General features: G+C 42.5%; 1 pseudogene; it reads right to left on the bottom strand.

Annotated features, from left to right (window-relative positions):
• The window catches only part of LOC132646062 (baculoviral IAP repeat-containing protein 1a-like), a 48,634-nt pseudogene extending 24,894 nt beyond the window's left edge, over window positions 1-23,740 (bottom strand).
• Window positions 23,741-25,753: the final 2,013 nt, after the last annotated feature.

The following is a 25,753-nucleotide window of genomic DNA, read 5'->3' as shown; positions in this document are numbered from 1 at the left end:
GAATAGAACTAAGAAGAGCTATAAAGAGATAAGAGAATGTAATGGGAGGATGGTGGTGAGCATGATTGTAGTAAACTGTAATATATATAACATATGTAAAACATAATGTATATATATATATATGCAATGTTATTGTATGTCTTAATGCACACTAAGAAAACATTTTTAAGGAATATTTTAAGTGATTCAGATACTATTAGCATCCTATCTCAAGTCCAGATGGTTATTTAAACCTTTATATTTAAATGTTAATAATTAAACTTAAATCAATTTAGAGCACTTTTAGTGGGGAAAGGAATAAAGATAGAAGAATGAGCCCTTCACAGTAGGAACCAAAGAGTGAGCAGACACTACCCACAGATAACAAACCTGGACAGTGAGGGAATAACAGATGAAGTGAGTTTAAAGTCAACAGAATTCACTTTGCTCACTTTGGGAAAAACTTGGTGTGGTCTGCTAATGGGTCATCAACTTCCTCCCACTTCTCCATACATCCTCCACAGGAAAAAGACCGGACAAGGTCCTTTTTGCCTAGGAAAAGGAGATGGGGTCAGCTCAACAGCACATACACCTGTCAACTCATGAATTCGACTCCAGATTTCACTAGTGAAATCCTGCTTGCTCCTCCAGTTGGATTATGTGACAATACCACGCACAGGAGGCAAGAATTCACACAGGACTCTTGGTCCTTCAGTGGGGTGGTCAGCAACAGTCAGCAACAGTCGCCAAAGGTTCCTGTGCACCATGTGCTTTGATGAAACCTCTCCCAAACCATCATACTGAAAGATTTGCCATTAGGACCTAGAGTAGGAGCTCCGTGAGAGCAGAGATTTCTGTCTGTTCTGGACAATGATGACTTACGGGACATTCACAGACATAGGCAACCAACAAGCAATTGCTTACTGAGTTAATCAGAAGAATATACTTGTATCTGGGGCAGGATGGAAGAGCAAACTTAGAAACCTCTATGCAAGGCATGTTATGAAGAATCCCTGTCTCTCCTCACATTATTGCCTGCTCTACTCCTCTAGAAATAGGAGCGCTTCATCCGTGACACTCAGGCAAGGCTGGCAAGAAAAGGCAATGCGTTAAGACCAGGTGGTGAGTTTAGTGCCAGTGGAATAGGCCTGTCAGATGAAGTGACCTCAGGATCCCCAAGCTCAGAGGCTGAGCACCAAGGGAACTATGGAAAACTGAAGGTCTTATGAGGCCCCAAAGAGATCTATGACAAACGAAAATAAAGAAAAGTGCAATTCCAGGATTAGATATGTGGCAGACACAAAATTCTGAGTCAGATGCTAAAGAGATGCTCAGCATAAAGAGCACTGGCTGCTCTTGCAAAGGAGTCAGGTTTGTTTCCAGCACCACATGCTGGCACACGGCAACTATACCTCCAGTTCCAGGATCCAACACCCTGTCTATCCTCTGAGGGCACCAGGCAGACATGTGGCACCCATACTTACCTTCAGGCAACACTCACACACAGAAACATACAAATAAGGGGGAAAACCCCCGACTGACCTGTGTAGAAAAGGCCTGCTTTGATGAGAGCTTCAACAGCCTCAGGTGACTCATGGGGCCAGTCCTTAAAAGTCTCCTTCCTCAAGTCTTCATTAGTAAAGACGCTGTCATTGCAGTAAGCTTGGGGAAAAGAAGTGGGTGAGAAGAGCAGGCTTTGATAACAAAGTTCAAGTTAGGTATGTGTATAGGTGGGAATAATGTCATGATCTGTACTTGTGTCAGAATAATTGAGGGTGGATAGAAGAGCGGGAAGAAATAAGAGGCACAAGAAAGACCATGTTAGAACTGCTGGAGCAGAGTGGCAAACACTGGGGTATTCCATTCATTCTATTAATTTCTGTACATGGTCACTGTGTTAAAGTCTAACTTATGACTATCCTTTGGTCATCTAGAATCAGGATACAACAAAATCAAGACAGGATTCCAGTTTTCAGGTCAGTGTGAAGATTTGAGAAAGGTCGTTTCTCCTGTGGCTTTCTTAAAAACAGTCATTTTGATGGCTTGCTCTTTGAGATCACCACACTGGGAAGATCACTCATCCTGGATCTGGGCCACTGGTCTTCTCTACACTGTGAAGACTTGAAAATTAAACTGTCCCAACCTTGGTCTGACAAGTCTCACACATAATCCTAGATTCCCCCTTTTTTTTCCTTTTGCTTTAAGTATTTCTTTGGCATTTGGAATGCTACACTTTAATTTAAACAGAAAAATATTTTTAGAGTCTAAACCTTTTTATTTTATTGACTTTTGACTTCTATTAAGCCACAATGTCATAGCAAATAAATTCTGTTTTTCTCTTTTTTTCAACAATGTATCCTATGTATATATTTTTTTAAGTTTTATTAATTACATTTTATTCACTTTGTATTCCCCCCTTGAACCCCGCCCTCCTTGTCTCCCAATCCCACCTTCCCTCCCCTTCTCATGCCCCACTCATGCCCTTCCCCAAGTCCACTGATAGGGGAGGTCTTCCTCTCCTTCCTTCTGATCCTAGTGTATCAGATCTCATCAGGAGTGGCTGCATTGTCTTCTTCTGTGGCCTGGTAAGGATGCTCCGCACTCAGGAGAAGGTGATCAAAGAGCACCTACTAAAATCTGCACACCTAAAGAAACTAATCAAGAGGGAGGACTCTGGCTATAATGCTCAATCTCCATCCCGAAAGGCAAAGGGGATGGATATTAAAAAAAGAAGAAAACAGAAAACAAGTTAGGAGCCTGCCACAAAGGGCCTCTAAAAGGCTCTGCCCTGCACACTATCAAAGCAGATGCTGAGACTTATGGCCAACTCTTGGGCAGAGTGCATGCAATCTTATTAGAGAAGTGGGAAATAGTAAGATCTGGAGAGGACAGGAGTTCCACAAGGAGAGCAACAGAACCAAAAAATCTGAGCACAGGGGTCTTTCCTGTGACTCATACTCCAACCAAGGACCATGCATGGAGATGAGATAACCTAGAACCCCTGCACAGATGTAGCCCATGGAAGTTCAGTGTCCAAGTGGGTTCCATAGTAATGGGAACAGGGACTGCCTCTGACATGAACTGATTGGTCTGCTCTACTGTTTTTCTTAGTTCTCACAAGTATGTTTCTCTGGTTGGAGCAGGCTGGCACTTGTGTCTTTCATTGGCTTCCTTCTTTATCTGATCATTTCCTTCACCTATATTAGGAAGCTGTCTCAGGACTTAGAGTTCTGTGTGTGTTCACGTGTGTGCAGGTATACGTGCAGGTATATTGTTCAGATATCTGCGGAAGTCAGTGGACAACCTTCACTGTGTCTCCCTTGATGTGAGGGGCTTTCACTTCTCTGGTGTGGTTGAAGATCCCCAGGATTCCATCTTTCCCTGCTTCCCCAGTCCTGAGAATGCACAACAGTAACACCTGGCTTTGACACATGGTTTCTGGAGACAGAATGCAAAGCTTTGTGTTTGTAAGGAAAGCACCCTGCACTTACTGCCCATCCCTGACCCTTAGAGTTCCTAATCAGATAAATACTTTCAGTGATTCTCTTCCCAGGAATCCTGCTCATGACTTGCTTCTTTAATAAAAAAGAGCATGCTGGGTAACACTGTAGACTCTTCCACTTTTGCTGTGGTAGAATTCATGATCACACCTTTTTGACAGGCCATTCCCCATGGCGACAATATCACTTTTTTTGTAGGCTCTTGCATATGTGGCCAAAGAAACAGCTCTGCGTTCAAAGACCAAGAGAATAAACATTGTCTGCATCTTCTTTTTCCGTTTGTGTTTGTTATTTAGCAAGTTACTAGAATACAGTGTTTCCAGGGAGAAGGATGCCATCTTTCTCTCTCTCTCTCTCTCTCTCTCTCTCTCTCTCTCTCTCTCTCTCTCTCTTTCCCTCTCTCGCTCTCTTGGTATATGTGTATGTGTGTGTGTGTACTCACTTGATTATGAATGTGTTTTGAGTGTTTTGCCTACAGGAAGCATATATGTATACCACAGGTTGGCTAGGGCCCCAGGTGGACAGAGAGGATGTTACATCCCCTCGAGATGAAGTTAGAAATTGTTGTAAGCGACTACCTTGGAGACACTTTGAACTGAAACTGAGTCCTTGGCAAGAACAACAAATACTTATAACATCTGAGGCATCCCTTCACCCTCATGCTCATTTGGGGAAGGAGGCACAATGCTTTGCCATGTAGGCTAAGCTAAGCTATCCTTAAACTCATCATATTTCTGCCTCAGCTTTATTAGTGCTGGGATTACAGGCATGGAACTCTATACTTGGCAGTAACCTCATTCAGCTTATACTGGCCTCTAACCTGTTATCATAGTCCTACCTGGCCATGGATACCTCATTCCACCTTCCAAGAGCAGGAAATACAGGGAGAAGCATACTCATATGACCATAGAATTCTTACTCTATTACGACTGTTTTCACCTATCCACTACCCCATGTTCCCATGTCTCTGACCTCTGCTGGGACTGAACTCAGAGCCTGTCCTACTTGCTGTATGGATGCCCTACAACTGAGCTAGATTCCTAACGTTAAGGCTTTGTTTTCCTTTGGATGTTGGCATGAAACACAAGGACCTTGTTCTTTCTAGGCAAGTGAGTAATATCCTTAAGCCTGTCACATCATTTTAATGTGAATATTCCTTAATTTCTTAACAGCACACTATGTCACTTAAGAATGTTTTGGGGGACTGGAAATGTAGCTCAGTTGGTAGCATGCTCTCCTAGCTTTCAGGAAGTCCTCAGTTCCATCACCAGCACCCAAGAAGCTCTGTCTCAGAACTCAGCAGGAGAAACAAAACTTCAAAATTCATTTGCATTTGAGGCCAGCCTGGAACAGGAGAGATGCTCAAAAATGCTTCCAAAACATGTTATCCAAAATGTTAGCTGTTTTAAAGAAGCATCCATGACAGCGCCCACCCTACCACACTTAGCTGTGTTCACCTATGCTAAACAGTAAGCCAGTTCATGGCTCCACGGTACAGATGCTTGCTGCTGAGCCTGACAAACTTTTAATTAATCCCTGGAACCCTCATGGCAGAAGGAGAGAAGCAACTCCTATGTTGTCCTCTGGCTTCCGACCTTCACACATGGACCCACGCATACACATATACATTATGGAAATAACTGAGTGTAAATTGGGTTTTATTTTCCTTTGTTTTAGAGACAGATTTTCTTTGTGTAGACTTGTCTGTCCTGGACTTGCTTTGTAGACCAGCCAGGTTTCAAACTCAAAGATCCACCTGCCTCTGCCTCCCTGAGTGCTGGGATTACAGGCATGTGCCACAGTGCTTGGCTGGGTGTCAATTTTTAAAAAATTTACTTTTAAGGATTCACTTATTTTTATTTTTGATGTAGGTGTTCTGTCTGAGTGTTTGGCTGTATCACATGTGTAGAGTAGCCAAGGAGGTCAGAGGACAGTATTGGATCTTCTGGAAATACACTTGCAGAGTTGTCAGCTACTACAGGGTGCTGGGAACATAACCCAAGTCCTTCCCAGGAGCACAAGTACATTAACTGCTTAACTCTCTCTCCCAGCCATAAAGTAAAAAAAAAAAATAAAAAAATAAAACACAAAACAAAACAAAGTCATTCCATGATGGAGAAATCACTTATAAAAATATTTTTTGAAGAAAGTTGATGAGGGCTGAAGAGATGGCTCAGTGGTTAAAAGCATTTTCTACTTTTTTAGGGGACCTGAGTTCGGTTCCCAGCACCCACATCAGAGAGCTCACAAATGCCTGTTTCTCCACCTCGAAGGGATCTGATGCCCTTGTCTGGCTTCCAAAAGCACCTGTATATGTGCACTGTGTGCACACAGTTAGAGAGAGAGAGATACAGAGAGACAGAGACTGAGATACAGACAGAGAGAGAGAGAAACACCAAAAGAAAGAACCAAACAAAGACTTTGGAATGTGCCTGAGGTTTTACCTGATACCATAGGTAATTCTCTTCTGACCCAGGAATTCACAAAATGTTCTCCCTGAGGAAAAGAAATTCAGGTTACTGCCTGATTGGCTGACTTACAAGATATACATCTATCTGTGGCCTGAAACTTAAGGTCTTCCCAAACTGAAGTGAATTTTCATTCAAGCAGCAGAATTTGAGCAAAGCAGCCCTTTAATTTAGGTTTGATTTCTATTGATCTTGTAAACTTTTATGCAGTGTCAAACATCAGTGAAATGGAAGCTTCTCAGGGTCACTCTTACCACACACCCTGTGCAACCACAGAACTGCAGTTACACACAGAGGTGTATTTGGACTCATGAGGAACTGAGACATGGGAAAGGAGCCATGCTCTCCAACCAAGCAGCTCTCCCTCTGAGAAAACTGCACCCCAACTGTCAGCCCATGCCCTCTGCAGATGCTGCCTCTCAGTCAGTCAGACAATACAGTCTCCTTTGGCTTCAGTTTGAGGTGGGCTCCCACTGCTTGCCACTAGGAAGTCCTTACTAATTTAAGGGTGTAAATAACCAGGTTCAGGAGCCACCTTTGAGTGCCCTGCCTCTGCCATGTACTAGGTCAGAAGATTGAGTCAGACATCCAGATGGAGGTGGCAGGAGGTAGCTAGAGTAGCGAGTGGCCTCACTCAGAGGGAAGATGAAGGAGGCAGCAGAAGCAACCCAAAGCCGCCTGGAAACTGTCTAAGTGGTTCCAGCTTCACAAGACAAGAGTTTTGTTTCCTCTGTGCAGAGAAGAGGCAGGAGAAGACAAGAGAAAGGAAGAAAAACATAGAGTATTTGGGAAAACAAACAAACAAACAAAAATGAACATCACCCTGATGAATCACATATTATTAGGTAACAAACATATGCTATTAGAAATGGCCCTTGTAAATTACCGTTACATGAACAAATCCCTCGTAGCTTTGAATATACTGGGCAATTTCCCTGATGATTTCTTACTTTGAAGAAATTCACATCTATAATTAAAAATATAATTAAAATATACTCTGAGTTCCCGGAGCTGTACCATTTCCCAGGACCCGTGTGGAGAGCTGGGGTTTGGTCACCATGGCGCTGGCTTCCACCCTCAAAACTGGTAAACAAGTCCTAGAGCGCATTACCGTTAGGCAATAGCGCGCCAAGTCACGAGCCCCGCCTGGGGCGTCGTATGGGGTGATGGGTGAGCAGCCAATCAGGGGATGATATGTCATATCACAAGATGGGTGAGCAGCCAATCAGGGAATGATACGTCATCTCACACAACCCTGGTGCAAGCAGGGCTTATATAAACAGCGCCACTTAGGGGCTCAGGGTCTTCCTCTTTTCATTGTAATAAAGCTTGCTGCAGAAGGATCCTATTGTCCGCGTGCGTTCTTGCTGGCGAGACGATTATGCGGGTCGCAATATCTGGTGCCGAAACCCGGGACGCCGGGAGCCTGCCATTGCTGGTGCTGAGGAGACCCCCAGTTCGCGGGGAGGATTCAGAACTGCAGCATCGAGGTAAGTTCTGAGAGGTATGTTTGGTCTTGATTTATCTCATCTTTCACCTCAGCTAGCAGGAGCCCTTATTGCTTTCCCTGTTGTGACTGTTGCCCTCATCCTTTTTCTTTTGGTTTTGTACAAGCTTGAGGGCGATCTCGAAAGGGAAGAGATTAACAAAAAGCTAAGAGCAGGTACTAGATCACTGTGGCTTTTGGTTAAATCTTGCTTGGAAGATGAAAACTGTCGTTCCTCTATTAAGGCTGGTCAGGAAGTGTTGGAGGAGATACAAGACAGCATGTCAGAAACAGAACGGGATAAAAGGTTAAGAGCTCTTACAAAAAAGGAAAAGGATGTCTCTAAAGATGTCCCTAAGGATAAAGACCCTTCCATGGACGGTAAAGCCGCGGGAGTGAAAGGCAAGGGAAAGGACACCCTGGGAGAGAAACATGATAAGGAGAAGAAAAAAATCTAAAAAGGAGCCTCTCTATCCGACAAAAGAACTAGAGGCTTTAGAAATTGGCAATTCTGAGTCGGAGGAGTTAAGTCCCTCCGAGGAGTCAGATCTAGAGGAGGAAGCAGCCTGCTATGAGGAAGAACGATACCACCTGGATGAGCGGCCACTACTGAGAAACAGGAAGCGTGTACTTTCTCGGTCGGCCGCTCCTGTTGTCCCTAGTGCTCCTCCTCCTCCCTACATCGGGAGGTACTGCCCTGACTCCTTCTTTTCAACAAAAGATAGACATAAAATTTTTCAGATTTTTCCAGTATTCGAAGACGTGGAGGGAGGCCGTGTCTACGTGCCTATAGACTACCCCCTAGTCAAAGAACTGGCAGAATCAATTAACAAGTACAGGGTGGATGCTAATTTTACAATCATGCAGCTTGAGAGGCTGGGCTCTACAGCAATGACCCCAAATGATTGGCAGACTGTAGTAAAAGCTGCCCTCCCCAATATGGGAGTGTTTTTGGAATGGAAAGCTTTATGGCATGATGCCTGTCAGTCCCAGGCTAGGGCTAATGTTAATGCAGAGGACAATCAACAAAATTGGACCTTTGACTTACTAACAGGATAAGGTGCACATGTTTAGCGACAGACAAATTATGATTGGGGAGGGTACGGCCAGATTTCTGCCACTGCAATTAAAGCATGGAAGGCCCTTTCAAAGAAGGGTGGGACTGAAAGCCATTTAACAAAAATTATCCAGGGTCCTCAGGAGTCATTCCCAGAATTTGTGGCCAGAATGACAGACGCAGCAGGCAGAATATTTGGAGACCCGGAAAGGGTCCGACCAATGATAGAGCAACTGTTGTATGAGAATACTTCACCAGAATGCAAGGCAGTCATTATCCCTAGAAAGAGCAAAGGACTAACAGATTGGATAAAAGTTTGCCGAGGACTCGGAGGCCCGCTTACCAACGCTGGCCTTGCAAAGCAAGAACTGCCCAAGTTCTGGAAACAATAAAGTTTGTTTTAATTGCAGCAAAATGGGTCATTTAAAAAGAGACTGCCGTATGTCTGCGCAAAAGAAAGTTCCTGGACTTTGCCCTAAGTGTAGAAAAGGCAATCACTGGGCTAATGAATGCCGCTCAGTCAGATATTCAGGGAAAACTTATACAGCATGACAACCCCTCTGAAGAGAGGGATAAAAATGTTCCAAAAAATGGGCATCAGGGCCCCAGGTCTCAGGGCCCCAAAAGATATGGGACACAGGTAGGCAACAGGAGGGTTTATCCAGCTGTAGAACAACAAGAGGATCAGCAGGGTTGGACCTCCGTTCTACCTCCCAATTCTTATTAATGCCACACATGGGGGTGCGACCTATCCCAGTGGAGTTTGAAGGCCCCCTGCCTGAAGGAAGTGTCGGTCTTATTTTGGGTCGCTCCTCTCTCACTCTAAAAGGTCTTATGGTCCATCCTGGAGTATTAGATCAAGATTTTACGGGACAGCTCCAGGTGCTTTGTTCCTGCCCTCAAGGCATATTTTATATTTCTCCCTGAGACAGGGTGGTTTCTCTGTGTAGCCTTGCTTGAAGACCAGGCTGGCCTTGAACTCGTAATGATCCATCTTCCTCTGCCTCCCTGAGTGTTGGGATTAAAGGTGTGTGCTGTTACTGCCTGACTCAGTGGATTGTTACTGGAAGAAAACAATCCATTCTGGGTACTGGAGCGCCTCACGTGAAAGCTCGCGGCAGCTGAAGAAGATCTTTCAACGAATATACCTACAACTAATTCCAGTTCTTGCTTGGATCCTTCTAAATCAGGTTCCTAGTATTGTGGGGGTACAACGTTGGGCCATTTTGTCTGCATTCCCGAAGCCTATGCCGGTCATACATAATTCATAATTTTTTCTTGTCCAGTAAAGATTTAGGCCTGCCTTATTTGATAGTAAATCAATTGTCGGCAGGTGTGGCTGAAGCCATAAACCTTCATGCATCTGCTAGCGCACAATTAAAAGGCAGATTGATGGTTCTTAACCAGCTTCTGGATCTTGTGGAAGAAAGAATAGATATTTTATCTCAATTGGCTCAATTAGGGTGTGAAAGAAAAATAGGAGCACTCTGTATTACCAGTGTACAATATGAAGATCTTACCTGAGCCGCTAATTTGTCCAGGAAATTGTCCCTATATCTTGCAGGAAATTGGTCAGAAGGATTTGAAGAAATGCTTGAAGAGCTAAGGGAGGCAGTGGTGACCATTAATTCTACTCGAGTGGATTTATCGCTCACAGATGGCTTATTATCCTGGGTTTCTTCCGCCTTTTCTTATTTTAAGGAATGGGTGGGTGTTGGGATGTTTGGCGCTGCCCTGTGCTGTGGTTTAATATTTGTCCTCTGGTTGTTCTGCAAACTCAAAACCCAACAAAAATGTGACAAGGTGGTGATCGCACAGGCGCTAGCCGCTCTGGAGCAAGCCACCTCCCCCAATATTTGGTTATCCATGCTGAAAAATTAATGTTTGACAAGGTTGCCTGTCTTTGCAGGCACATGCTACAATCTGGATTTACAGCCCTTTCACTCCCTGGGGATCTGTTTCCCATTGCACGGGGATGGGTGTAAATCACAATTTTTCTCTTGCCAAATGATCTGGAAAGTCAGTGACACAAGAGTGCAATTAAGTCTTCACCGACCTAGGACAGGACAGCCTCACAGTGAGGAGGTTGCTCCAATGACGGTCAACAGCTGAAGCATTGCCTTCCACCAGGCTCAGATGTTGGCTTTCTGGCATAATGCTGTATTGACAGTAGGAAGCTTACTGTTCAAACAAAATAAAAAAGGGGGAGATGTGGAGAGCTGGGGTTTGGTCGCCATGGCACTGGCTTCCGCCCTCAAAACTGGTAAACATGTCCTAGAGAACATGACCGTTCGACAATAGCGCGCCAAGTCACAAGCCCAGCCCGGGGCGTCATATGGGGTGATGAGTGAGCAGCCAATCAGGGGATGATATGTCATCTCACACCATGGGTGAGCAGCCAATCAGGGAATGATACATCATCTCACACAGATCCGCACCAATCTGCAGCCCTAGAGACCACCACAGATCAGAGAGTAGCAGGTGAAACCTCCCACACCCTTCCCCATCTACTGGCCTGCCAGAGCCTGCCAGCAATAATGTTGAGGTCAGCCCAGAGTGCTTGAGCTCCACTTCCCTGTGAGCCCTAAACCTCAGTTCCCTGGGCCTGTGCCATTTCCCAGGAACACTCCGATCTGTGGCCTTGGAGATCAGCATTGATCAGAGAGCAGCATCGAGGATCAGGGAGTAACAGACCCGCATGGATCAGGGAGGAGTAGGAAAACCAGAAGACTGAGGCCATCTGGGACCAAGATTTCCACCTATAACTCCAGAGACCTGCTACCATCAGAGACCACCAGGCCTGCTAATACCAAAGTCAACCAAATGACTAAGAATCAGTGCAAGAACACAAGCAACAAATCCCAGGGCCACGTGAATCACCCAAACCCAACTATCCTACCACAGCAAGTCCTGGGGATACTATCACACCAGAAGCACAAGAAAACAATCTTAAATCTGAGGTTGTGAAAACAAATGATTAAGGCCTTAAAAGAAGTAAATAAATCCCTCAAAGAAATTCAGGAAAATACAATTAAACAGGTAAAGGAATTGAATAAATCCCTCAAAGAAACACAGAAAAAAAAAAAAAAAACAGACAAATGGGAGAAAGAAAAGAATAAAATTGTTCAAGACCTAAAAAGGTAAATAGAAGCCATAAAGAAAACACAATCTGAGGCAATCCTGAAGATGGAAAATCTAGGGAAGAGAACAGAAACTACAGAGAAAAGCATCACCAACAGAATACAAGAGATGGAAGAGAGAATCTCAGCTGTAGAAGATACTATTGAAGAAATTGATTCATCAGCCAAAGAAAATGTTAAATATAAAACATTCCTGAAACAAAACATCTGTGAAATCTGAGACAATAGCAAAAGACCAATCCTAAGAATAATAGAAATTGAAGGAGAAGACTCCAAGCTCAAACTTGTCCTGCTGCACCCTCGGACTTTCCTCCTACAGGTACAGCTGAAACACCAATGCACATGCTGAAACCACTGGACCTCTCTCATCTTCCTGAAGAATTCTCCAGACTCCAGAGAAAGACTGTATAGTCTGAACTGCAGAATCCAGGAAAAAACAGTGACAGTTACAGATAAGCAAATGGCCAGAGGTCGGAGAAAGAACACATCCAACAAAAATCAGGATGTTAGGGCTTCACCAGCAACCCCCCAAATCAATGGCTATCCAATCCATCTAAGACACAGGAAAATGACTGTAAAGCTATGCTTATCCAGTTATTAGAGGCACATAAAGAGGAAACAAACAGATCTCTCAGAGAAATACCATACAAATAGAGACAGTTAAAGAGGAAATGAACACATTTCTCAAAGAATTGGCCGCACAAGTGGAGGCAAATAAAGAGGAAATGACCAAAGCTCTCAAAGAAACATAGTCAAATAGAGCCAAAGAAAAAGAGGCACAATTACTGGAATATAGAGAGAAAATGAACAAAAAAATAGAAGCCATCATACAGAGACAGGAATCTACATCCAAAAAGATGAAGGAAATGGTGCAAGGCATAAAAACAGAATTAGAATCAATAAAACACACACACACACACAGAGAAAACTTCTAACACAGTCAAATATAGCCAAACAAAAAGAGGCACAAGTATTGGCACAGTTACTGGAATATAGAGAGGAAACAAACCAAAATAATTGAGGCCATCATACAGAGACAGGAATCTACCTTCAAAAAGATGAAGGAAATGGTGCAAGGCATAAAAACAGAATTAGAATCAATAAAACACACACACAGAGAGACAACTTCCAATATAGACTCTATCGCCTGGTTTGGATCAGCTCCCCGTGGCAGGACTGCGTTTCCTGGCCTCGGTGGATGAGGATATGCTCAGTCCTAATGTGACTTGATGTCTTGGGGAGGGCTGATAAAAGGGAAGAGGACTCTCATTTTCTGGAAGAAAAGGGAGAGTGGAAGAAGAAAGGAGGGGGAGAGGAGATTGGGAGGAGAGGAGGGAAGGGTCACCCTTATGATGTAATGTAAATGAATTTAAATAAAAGAAAATTTTCTTTATTAAAAAAACTCTATAAACAGAGATATTCTACACTGCAAAAACCTTTTGATAAAACCTCTCAAATTATTGGACTTTATACGTCACTAATACTGTCAGGAAGAATACTTGCAAACACAAGACCTGAGTAGGTCCCAGCCAGATGGAGACCCAGCACTGAGCAGGGAAGTGGACACAAGGACCCTAACCAAGAAGCTATTTCCAACTGATCCCTGCTGATGAGGGGACAATCAGTCTCCAGTGCAGTGTCCCTGGGTATAACCACACACTTCAGGGCAGGCCTATGCCCAGGAATACTTGCCAACACAAAACACACTCCTTTTTTTTTTTTTTTTTTGGTCATACTAGTTTTTTGATTGTTATGATTTTCTTGTGAAGAGGGGCGAAATCAAAGAATAATAGGAACAGACAAAAAAGTCCATACCAGGCTCCAAGATCCAGAAAATATCTTCTAGAAAATCATAGAAGAAAAATTTCCCAACTTAAAAAAAGAGATGTCCAGAAACATATAAGAGGCCTATAGAACACCAAATAGACTAGACCAGAAAAGAAACTGCTCATGTCACATCATAGTCAGAACACTGAATCTACAGAACAAAGAAAATATATTAAAAGCAGCAAGGGAAAAAGGCCAAGTAACATATAAAGGTAGACCTATCAGAAACACACAAGACTTCTTATCAGAAACTATGAAAGCCAGAAGGGCCTGGGCAGATGTCATGCAGACTTTATGGGACCACAGATGCCAACCCAGACTACTATACCCAGCAAAGCTTTCAATCAACATAGATGGAGAAAACAAACCATTCCATGACAAAACAAAATTTAAGCAATATCTACACAGGAAGCCAGCCCTACAGAAGATATTAGAAGGAAAACTCCAATCCAATGAAAACACTACACTCAAGAAAACAGATGAGACAGATAATTTCCCAACAAAATTACAAGAAAACAAGCAAAGAATCACAGTAAGACCACCAATTCCACAATAAAAGGAACTAACAGTCATTGGTCACTATTATCCATCAACATCAATGGACTCAAATCTTCAATAAATAGACACAGACTAACAGGATGGTTGCAGAAACAGGATACAACCTTCTGCTGCATCCAAGAAACACACCTCTGCAACAGAGATAAACACTACCTCAGAGTAAAGTGCTAGAAAAAATGTTTTTCAAGCAAATGGACCCAGAAAACAAGCTGGGGGTAACTAATATCCTAATATCTAATAAAATAGACTTTCAACCAAAAATAATCAAAAAAGATGAGGAGGGGTACTTCATTTTCATCAAAGGAAAATTCCACCAGGAGTACATCACAATTTTGAACTTCTATGCCCTAACTACAAGACCACCTACATTTGTAAATGAAATATTATTAAAGCTAAAATCATTCATCCATCCCAACACCTTAATAGTGGAGACTTCAACACTCCATTCTCACCAAGGGACAGATTATCCACACAGAAGCTAAACAGGGAAATAAGGGCACCTACAGAGCTCCTAAATCAAATGGACCTAATAGATGTCTACAGAACTTTTCACTCAAATTCAAAAGAGTATACCTTCTTTGAACACCTCATGGAACCTTCTCCAAAATAGACCATATAGTTGGTCACAAAGCAAGCCTCAGCAGATACAAGAAGATTGAAATAATCTCTTGTATCCTGTCTGATCACCATGGAATAAAGATGGACCTCAACAACAACAGAAATAGCAAAAAGCCTACACATTCATGAAAACTGAATAACTCCCTACTCAATGACAGCTGGGTCAGGGAAGAAATAAAGAAAGAAATTAAAGACTTCCTAGAATTCAATGAAAATGAAGGTACAACATATCCAAACTTATGGGACACAATGAAAGCAGTGCCGAGAGGAAAGCTCATAGCACTATGTGCCTGCAAGAAGAAATTTGAAACATCCTATACAAGCAACTTAATAGCTCACCTGAAAGCCCTAGGAAAAAAAAAAGAAGCAAACACACCAGAGTAGTAGACAGCTGGAAATATTCAAGCTCAGGTCAGAAATCAATAAATTAGAAACAAATAAAACAATTCAAAGAATCAATGAAACCAAGAGCAGGTTCTTTGAGAAGACCAACAAGATAGACAAGCCCTTAGCCAAACTAACTAAAAGGCATAGAGAACCTAAAAGAGGGACATAACAACAGGCACTGAAGAAACCCAAACAATCATTAGGTCTGACTACAAAAGCCTATATGCAACAAAACTTGAAAATCTAAATGAAATGGACAATTTTCTTGATAGATTGCACTTACCAAAGTTAAATAGAAATCAGGCAGAAAGATTGAAAAGTCCTCTATGCCCCAAGGAAACAGAAGCAGTCATCAACAGTCTTCCTTCCAAAAAAAAGGCAGGGCCAGATTGTTTCAGTGCAGAATTCTACCAGACCTTCAGGGAAGAGCTAACTCCAATTCTCTTCAAACTATTTGACAAAATAGAAACAGAAGGAACATTACCAAACTCATTCTATGAAGCCACAGTCACCTTGATACCTAAACCACACAAAGACCCAACAAAAAAAGAGAACTTCAGACCTATCTCTCTTGTGAACATTGATGTAAAACTACTCAATAAATTACTTGCAAACTGAATCCAAGAACACAAAAAAAATCATCCACCATGACCAAGTAGGCTTCATCCCAGGCATGCAAGGGTGATTCAATATACAGAAATCCATCACTGTAATCCACAATATAAACAAACTGAATGAGAAAAACCATATGATCATTGCCTTAGATGTTGAAAAAGTATTTGATAAAATCAAAAAACCATTCATGATTAAAGTCTTGGAGAGACCAGGGATACAAGGTACATACTTAAACAAAATAAAGGCAATATAGAGCAAGCCTACAGCCAACATCAAACTAAACAGAGAGAAACTTAAATCAATCCCACTGAAATCAGGGCCAAGGCAAGGCTGCCCACTCTCTCCATATCGCTTCAACATTATACTTGAAGTCCTAGCTAGAGCAATAAGACAAATAAAAGAGATCAAGGGGATCCAAATCAGAAAGGAAGAAGACAAAGTATTACTATTCACAGATGATATGATAGTATACATGAGTGACCCTAAAAGTTCAACCAGAGAACTCCTTCAACTGACAAACACCTTCATCAAAGTGACTGGATACAAAATTAACTCAAAAACTCAGAACCGCTCCTGTATAACAAAGATAAAAGGGCCAAGAAAGAAACTAGGGAAACAACACCCTTCACAATAGCCACTAAAAATATAAAAGTACCTCAGTGTGATTCTAACCAAGCAAGTGAAAGACCTCTTTGAAAAAAACTTCAAATCTCTGAAGAAAGAAATTGAAGAGGATATCAGAAGATGGAAAGATCTCGCATGCTCATGGATCGGTAGGATTAACATAGTAAAAATGGCCAACCTGCCAAAAGCAATATACAGATTCAATGCAATTCCTATCCAAACACCAACATAATTCTTTACAGACCTTGAAAGAAAAATTCTCCACTTCCTATGAAAAACAAAAAACCCAGAATCTCCAAAATGATCCTGTACAACAACAGATCATCTAGAGGTATGTCCACCCCTGATCTCAAGCTGTACTACAAACAGCATCTTCAACAAATGGTGCTGGTCCAACTGGATGTCTACATGCAGAAAAATGAAAATAGATCCATGTTTATCACCCTGCACAACACTAAAGTCCAAGTGGATCAAAGACCTCAATATAAAACCAGACACACTAAATTGGTGAGAAGAAAAAGTGGGGAAGAGCCTAGAACTCATTGTCAGAGAACACAGATGTCCTGAACAGAACATCAACAGCACAGGCTCTAAGAGCAACAATCAATAAATGGGATCTCATCAAACTAAAAATCTTCTGTAGAACACTGTCATCAGAAACAAAATGACAGCCTACAGACTGGGAAAGGATCTTCACCATCCCTATATCTGACAGAGGACCAATATCCAGAATATATAAAGAAATAAAGAAGTTAAAAATCAACAAATCAAGTAAACAAAAAAGAGCTAAAGAGAGAATTCTGTGTAGAGGACTATAGAATGGCAGAGAAACACCTAAAGTAACACTCAACTTCCTTGGCCATCAGGGATATGCAAATCAAAACAACCCTGAGATTTCACCTAACACCCATCAGAATGGCTAAGATAAAAATCTCAAGTGACAACACATGGTAGAGAGGATGTGGAGAAAGAGGAACCCTCTTCCATTGCTGGTGGGAATGTAACTTGTACAACCACTTCAGAAATCAATCTGGTGCTTTCTCAGACAATTAGGAATAGTGCTTCCTCAAGATCCAGCTATACCACTCCTAGGCATATATCCAAAGATGCTCAAATACACAACAAGGACATTTGCTCAACCATGTTTGTAGCAGCTTTATTCATAATAGCCAGAACCTGGAAACAACCCAGATGTCCCTCAACAGAGGAATGGATACAGAAATTGTGGTACATTTACACAATGGAACACTACTCAGCAATTAAAAACAAGGAAATCATGAAATTTGCAGACAAATAGTGGGATCTAGAAAAGATCATCCTGAGTTAGGTATCCCAGAAGCAGAAAGACACAAACGGTATATACTCACTTATAAGTGGATACTAAGCCTATAAGATAGGACAAACCTACTAAAATCTGTACACCTAAAGAAGTTCAACAAGAAGGAGGTTCCGGGGTAAGATGATCAAACCTCACTTAGAAAGACAAATCGGATGGACATTGGAAGTAGGAGAAAACAAGAAACAGGACAGGAGCATACCATAGAGGACGTCTGAAAGACTCTACCTGGCAGTATATCAAAGCAGATGCTGAGACTCATAACCAAACCTTGGGCAGAGTCCAGGGAATCATATTTAAAAAGAGGGAGTAAGTATGACCTGGAGAGGATGGAAGCACCATAAGGACCAAATATATCTGGATACAGTCACCTTGTCTGAGACTGATTCTGCAACCAAGGACCATTCACGGATATAACCTAGAACCCCTGCCCAGACGTAGCCCATAGCAGCTTAGCATCCAAGTGGGTTTCCCTAGTAAGGAGAACAGGGACTGTCTCTGACATGAACTCAATGGCTGACTCTTTGACAACCCCCACCCACCCACCCAGGGAGGAGAAGCTTTGTTAGGCCACAGAGGAGGACATTGCAGCCAGTCCTGATGAGACCTGATAAGCTAGGGTCAGATGGAAGGGGAGGAGGACCTCCCCTACCATGGACTTAGAGAGGGACAGGGAGGAAAGGAGGGAGGGATGGTGAGATTGGGAGGGAATGAGGGAGGGGCTACAGCTGAGATACAAAGTAAATAAACTGTAATTAATATAAAAAATAAAAATTAGACAAAGAAAGGCAAAAAAAAGTAGTGGTTATAAGGATGATTAAAAAAATAAGAATGTATTAAAAATATCCTTTATGGATCAAGCCAATAAAATCACTCAATAATCCAGCAAAAAAATAATAATAATAACTTTATAAATAGAAGAAAAAGCTAAGTTCATGTGATTCAAACTTATCACTATGTGACCACTTAAAAAGTTCTGGGGTGACCTCGTATAGGATAGGAGGAAGATCAGAACTCAAGGGAATACCCCAACAATGTGGCTCTTTTATCTCTAGTTTTATTTTGCTCTATAAAACATTAAAACGTTTAATCATGAAATACGATCCACTTCCTTGGGGAACCACTTGGCATGCTCCTTCCAGGGATTGTCTCCTTCTTCCCAGTTTCCCAGGCATCCACCGCAGGAGAAGCACTGCACAGTGTCCCTTTCACCTACAGATGCAGGGAAGCGATGGCACCAGGTGTGTCTTGGAGCTGATCATACTGAACCAGAGCAACACAGACCCCAGCATGCTTGCTCTTCCATGTCCCCTCTGGCTGAATCCTTGGCCACATCCCACTGCCCTATATGACCCACTCCTGAGTCTCGACCTCCCATCCCAGCCATGGCCATCCTCCATAGACACACCCCAGGGCTTTGGAGGTCCTACTAGGTGATCTAGCACTCAGCTACACACTAAGCCCACTGCCGGTACTCTTAAGGTCTATATGTAAAGAACAGCAACATTTTACTGCCCACAAAATGGAACCTAACCCTTAACCACCACAGAAAACCTCACAAAATGGGACCCCGTTAGTTACCTGTAATGACAAAGCCGCCTGCGGAGAGTCCACGTGGCGAGGTCCCATGGGCATAAAACAGCCACTTCTCAAAGGATTCCAGCCTGGCCTCCTCTTTATGGTACTGTGCTTTGCTGCCTCTCAGCATCTTCTCTGGACTCTTCACCCTTATGTCATACTTGCCAATGTTACCAACATCTTTGCCCAACAGTAACTCACATTCAGGACGAACTTTCTTGTGGATTTCTATGGGAAATTTCCTGAGGCTGGTGTGAAAGAGGATTAAGCTACAGCAAAAGCACTGCACCCCAGGTTTCACCTCAGTAAGGTAAAACCTAGCAGCTGCCATGTCCTGAGGTGTCCATGAGCTATATGGGTCATAGGTCACAAAAGTCTTTAATCTCCTGGCTTCACTGCGCATCTGTGAGTTAAAACCTTTCTTCATTTTCCTTCCTGCTTTGTGCTCTTCTTCATCTTGGCTCTTGGCCAGCTGCACTGCATCCACACCGAGAAGAGCAGAGAGCTCATGGAGATGATCATAATCAAACTCAGTAACTGGCTCCTCAGAGGCCTCCCCGTGCTCGGCCATCTTCTAAAAGAGAAAGGAAAACAGATAATGGAGATAGCAATGCTTTGCTATAAAGAACATGAATTTAGGTCCCATGAGGTGGCTCAGAGGGTAAAAACACTTGCAGCTAATCCCAGGATGGTGAAAGAAGAGAACTGACACCCACAAGTTGTCGTCTCACTTCCACATGGACATGGGGATACACACACTCATGCCCCTGCCCCATATGTCAAAACAAAGGGACTAAGAAGAAATAATTGCTGTGTTGACTTGTGTCTCAAACAAGTGGACTAGGCCATGAGGACCAGCTATGAAAAAGAAAAATAGGCCTGTTTCCATCCATAAAGGCTCTGCCCACCCTTTGTTTCTTTGTTATTCTGAGATAGAATTATGCTATGTATTCCATGCTGGTCTAGAACTTGTGGCTGAGGCAGGTGCCACAGGAAGGTGTTAATCCTGGGACCCTCTTTGGTTTGGGTTGTGCACATCTCCTTCTTGTAGTAACCTACATATACCACAGACACCCTGCCACTTTCATTGGGCCACTTTCTGGGCTTTTGGATTTTTTTCTTTCCTCTTTTGGACAGTCAAGTGCAGGCAGTCTCTAGTCAGGTGTGGCACCAATGCATTAGGAAGGGAGAATGGACAGGCTGATCTCACCTGCTCACTGGTTTGAGGTGCATATGCAGGAAAGTAAAACTACTTTCTCACGTTTATAGAAAGTTCCCTATTGAGCATCTTATCTTTTGCATAACTACATATGCATATGAAGAAAGTCAGATGTGTTCTGTGAAGGACATGCTCAGGGACTAAAGGCTTGGTTAAATTCAGCCTGTCAGACAAAACAAAGTACCTGTCTCCTTTCTTGTAACTCGACCCCTCATTTCCTCAACCCCATGAGTGAAAGCCCAATCAATAATCAGGGTGTGTCAGAACTCTGATTCACACAGCCATTTGTCCATCTTGACAGTGTATCCTGCTCTAATCTGTAGCTTCACTTTGCTCCAGATGAACTTATTTGCTTCTTTTGAAAATCTTAGAGCCTTTGTTTTCAGTTGTTTGAATTAAAGGCCAAGAGCTTAAAAACAGACAGACCACATCAGCCTACAGGATGCTACACAGTTTGTATCACCAAGACCTGTCCCACATGTGAATAATGGCCCCATTGTTGTGATGTGGGCACATATTTGCCATGCATGTTAGAGAAAAATATACACAAAATCCCATAGCCTCGTAGAGAAAATGTGTTAAAATCACCCTTTTCTTTAAAACCCTTCTCTTCTGTTCACTTTTCAGAGGTAGTGCTCTGTGTGTAAGCTGTGTTAGGTCCACAGTGGCCCCCACAGTGGTAGTGCCAATAACCATGTCCTATCTCAGGCAGGACTCTGGCCAGGGAAACAGAAGTTTATTGAGTAAACCAGAGGGTAAATTCAGCATCCCTCAGGAACCTCAAAGGCACCTTTCTGTTTACCAGGAAAATCACCACTTCCTTTATCCAGCTGTCCCTAACAGTCACCTACCTGGGACACAGACATCTAGTTCCTGTTAACGGAACACCAAAGCCTGCACTAACTCTCAGGCTGTTTTGAGCCACACCTCTCCTCCCTATTCCCTTAAGATTGACATGGCTTTTTCTGTGCCACTGTTCCCTGGCCTACAAGTGAACACCTGGCACTTTAATTTCCCAAACAAACTTTTTTTTACCCATGGGTGGTCCAGTTCAGTGGTTTTACTCACCCTTGCTTACAAACTCCAGATGCAAGGGAGGATTTTACTCTGGCAGGCAGCCACTGCGCTTCCCAAGATCTTATATGTCTTTACAGTGGGTTGTATGAAGCACAGGGATGCTTACAGGCAAGGAGATAGTTTATTAAAGGAGACATTCTAATCAGCTAAGAATGCTGCCTGGACTGTGACCCAGACCCAAGAGAGGAAAGGGACAGCTCTGCATGACACTTCACATAATATTTTCCTCTCCCAGTGTTCTCACAAAGCTAGCTCTTCTTCAGCATGCTCCTTTGGTTGAAATGAAGCCTAGGTCAGGAAGGACTTCCAGTCTTCCACTGTCGCTGTCTTTCGTATTAATCTTTGGAACCTCCTACTCTATACTATTCCCTATTCTATTATTATATTAGTAGAACATAATTATTATTATAGTTGCTACATAATTTATCTTATCAATTATTTTTCTCTAAGTTAAAATGTTGCATTGTCCCATTAGCCTATATAGATATAGACATGGACATACAAAGACATAGACATAGATACAGACATAGAGACAGAGACATAGACATAGATATAGACAGACATAGACATATGCATAAATGTACATATACCTGCAATATACTGGGGTGGCTGTTAGGGATCGAGCCCAGGTCCTCTATTTTGCCTAACACACTTGAACTAACCAAGTCCTTAGTCCCTTCAGTAGTCCAGGGTGGGTGTTAAGCAGTGAGTCCAGGACCTTTTGTATACCAGGAAAGTACCCCACCTCTGAGCTGCCTCAGCCAGCACAGCCATGGGCAGTACAGGGACATAGCAGGGTAATAGTAGACAGAGACACAAGTCTCTGGGTTTCCTGCAAGAGTAAACGATTCTCATTTTCCCACTGTGTATTTATTGGTTTCCTAGCTACTAGAGACAGCCCTGCAGTCAAGGCTTGAGCAAACAGGATTTCTATCTGAGTTCTATCTGAGAACTTAGATAAGATTAGAATGTTACAGATAATGTCACTTGCCAGTCATCCAGCCAAGAGACCATTCCACAGGAAATCTGACTCACCAGAAGATATGCTAAGTTGGGAGGCATAATTATTTCCTCAGAGGATAATGTTTGTATTTACAGAGCTTTCACCCCTCAGCACTGCTAAACCTGCCCAATTTTCTTAGTTCTAACAGGGAAACTGTAGCTTAGGGGGTCCAGGGTTACAAACACTGGATGCTCTTCCAGAGGACCTGGGTTCCATTCCCAGTAAACCCAAGTCGCAGCCCACAATGGTCTCTACTCCAGTTTCAGAGAGATCTAGCACCCTCTTCTGGCCTGGCACCAGATCTAGCACCCTCTTCTGGCCTCCATGGACACCAGGCATGTACCTTGGTTGCACAGACATGCATGCAAACAAAACACACCTACACCCAAAATAAATGATGAATAAATAAAATTCCTTAAGCCTGTAACTTTTCCCTTTTTCCTATTTCTTTTTTTTTTTTTTTTTTTAATACTGACCAAGGGCTCCTGACACACTAGACTCCATTTCTCTGAAGACCTCCACTCCCAACCCACACATTGCTTGTTGAAATCCACTGCTGAATTTGCCTGTGTCCTTGGGTCCTAACTCAAAGGCGTAACTTTCTCTCCTCTTCTCCATGTCTCTCCTTCTGGAAGCTGCTGTGATTTATACCTTGCCTGCCTCATCATTTTTCTCTGAAACTCTAATAAAATGATCCCTGAGCTTCCTTCTGATCTCAACTTTTTTTTTTTTTAAATTAACAAGACCAAGAACCCAAGAAGGAAACCTTGATTTCCCCCTAATAGGTTTTGTGTGAGTGTTTGTGATTTGTGAGTGTGGGCGCCCCAGGCCACAGTGTGTCTGTGAGGCTGGTTTTTCCCTCCACAGTGGAACCCAGGGATTGAACTCAGGCTTGCAAGGCAATCTCTTTTACCTGCACTGCTTTGAGCTTTTGTTGCTTGTATGTTGTTTAGTTCATTGACTTCTGAATGGCTAATCACTCCCCTACAATGGAGCATTTATGCCACTGCCATTTTCTCTTCATAAACAAAGATGGGTTCAAGATGCTAAAAACAAAACCTTTCCTCAAGTTTAAACATTTTCTCAGAGTAAATTCCTGAAATAAGAATTGCTGAGTCAAACACATGCATCCTCTTAAGGGTTTGGGTGTCTGTCAGGCACTGGCCTTGCTAATGGTCATCTGGGCTCCTTTTACCTTCAGTAAGGTCAGGGTCCTGCTTCTTCTCACGTGGTTTCCTGCAATGAGGTTTCACATATCAGAATTCCATGTATCTCTGTAACAGAAATTAAAGTCTGCTTACAAACCAAAAACTGATTTCCCAAGGGAAAAGCCTGGTCAGGCATCTCAACGACATCCAAGTCCAGCACCCCAGTGGTCATCCTGGGGGACAGGCATGGCCTCCACTCGTGGTCATATGTAAGTGAAACTGAGCTTGTGTGGTTCCATCATAATCTGTTGGTCAGTGATTATTTCAAGTTCCCACTGAACCTCCTGTTCTACAAAGCCACATATAAAGTTAATTCCAAACACTCACCCAAGCCAACCCTTTCAAAAACTTTGAAGATAGAGGTTTGAAAAAATTTCAAACATGATATGTGATTTCTCCAGCAATCAAGAAACAAAGCCCATTTTTTGGTCTATCTTATCTCCATCTTGTATCTAGTAAAATAATTCTGAAAATTGGGGTTTTTTTTAGAGTAACCCAAATGAAAATATTCCCCATTTGTTAAGTCCTGTTTATCTCAGCTAACCAGCCCTCCCTCCCCCCACTGGTTAGCTGATGAACTGGAATTTTCAGTCCAACCTGATTCCTTCCTGCAATGAGGCTGTGCTTCCCAGTTGAATCAAATGTACACTTTTCATCAACAGTTTGTAGCAGTAAGCAAGAGGGTTTCCACTGCCTCTGGAATAGCCAGTGTGGTGGTACACACTCCAAGTGCCATCATTCAGGAGCAAAAGCCTAGATTCAGGCTATTCTGGTCTATAGAGCGAGTTCCAGCACAGCCAGAGCTAAAAAAAACTCCCTTCTCCCAAAAGAGAATAATAAACAAATAAGTGAATATCCTCTGAGAACATCTTAAATCCTCTCCTCTTGCAAGGCTTAATTTTTACTTTTTTGCTAAAATAGGGTTGATAATAATGAAAGCATTTTCCAGCTGCTTAGAGCACCAGTGTCCCCAAGCTTATGAAACTCTTGCTATATAGTCTTGGCTAGCCTTGAACTTGTTCTTGCTCTCCCAAATCCTAGAAAACTTAATGAATTCTTTTTATTACATTTGGAAAGTATGTGTGTGAGAGTGCATATCAGGTCTCTCTCTTTCTGCCGGGTGAATCCCAGAGAACAAACTCTTGTTATCAGGCTTCCGCAGAGGTACCTTTACTTGCTGAGCTATCTAGACAATATGTTCTTAAAACCCTATCAGTTCAGAATGAAGCAAGTAGAAGGTTACACTTTAGTACATCCACTATTGTCTACAATTCATTTGCTGTATCATCAACTTTATCACACCCATAAGAGATTTTTAAATAATTCGTAGTGTTTATCAAATATACTGTGTCTTCAATGAAGGCTGAATCTCTTGACATTCCCCAGAGAGCCTATAGGTTTCAACCTGTGGGCCTCAAACCCTTGTGGTCAAAGGTCCCTTTCACAGGGGTTGCCTAAGAACATCAGAAAACACAGATATTTACATTATGATTCATACAGTAGCAATGTTGGACTTGTGAAGTAGCAACAAAGATAACTTTATGTCTGGGTCACAACAGGAGGAGCTGTATTAAAGGGTCTCATCATTAAGAAAGTTGAGAACCACTACAATAGAGTGTTTCAAAGTAGATATGTAAGTAGTCCTCAGTTATTCAAATGTTTCTATCCAGCACCTGCAAACAGCCAAAAAGTAGATATTCATGAACTTTCTTTCCTCAGAGCAGGGATCAGGGGTAGGTTCTCCATTCAGACACCTTATCATCCTTTCTACTAGTTCAGGTAAGACACAATCATGCAGTTTATCACATAAATTCCTACTTTCAAGCATTTTCACTATTAATATTACAATGTTATTGGGACACAATGCACACATTATACGTTCTCCTCTATGCAGTTAATAGATTTTAGGACATTCACAGACTGGTACAATCAGTGATTTTCAAACAACTTACCACTCCCAAAAGAAAGAACTGTATCTATTAGTACTCGATGGCTTTCCATTTCTCCTCAATCTCCTTAGCCCTACAAAACTTCTAATTCACTCTATTTTCAGTTTTCCAGGAAAAGGTAATG

Source organism: Meriones unguiculatus, chromosome 6 (genome assembly GCF_030254825.1).
Source record: "Meriones unguiculatus strain TT.TT164.6M chromosome 6, Bangor_MerUng_6.1, whole genome shotgun sequence".
Taxonomy (NCBI): Eukaryota; Metazoa; Chordata; class Mammalia; order Rodentia; family Muridae; genus Meriones; species Meriones unguiculatus.
The sequence above is the reverse complement of the archived record's forward strand: the minus strand, read 5'-3'. Positions and strand labels throughout refer to the sequence as shown.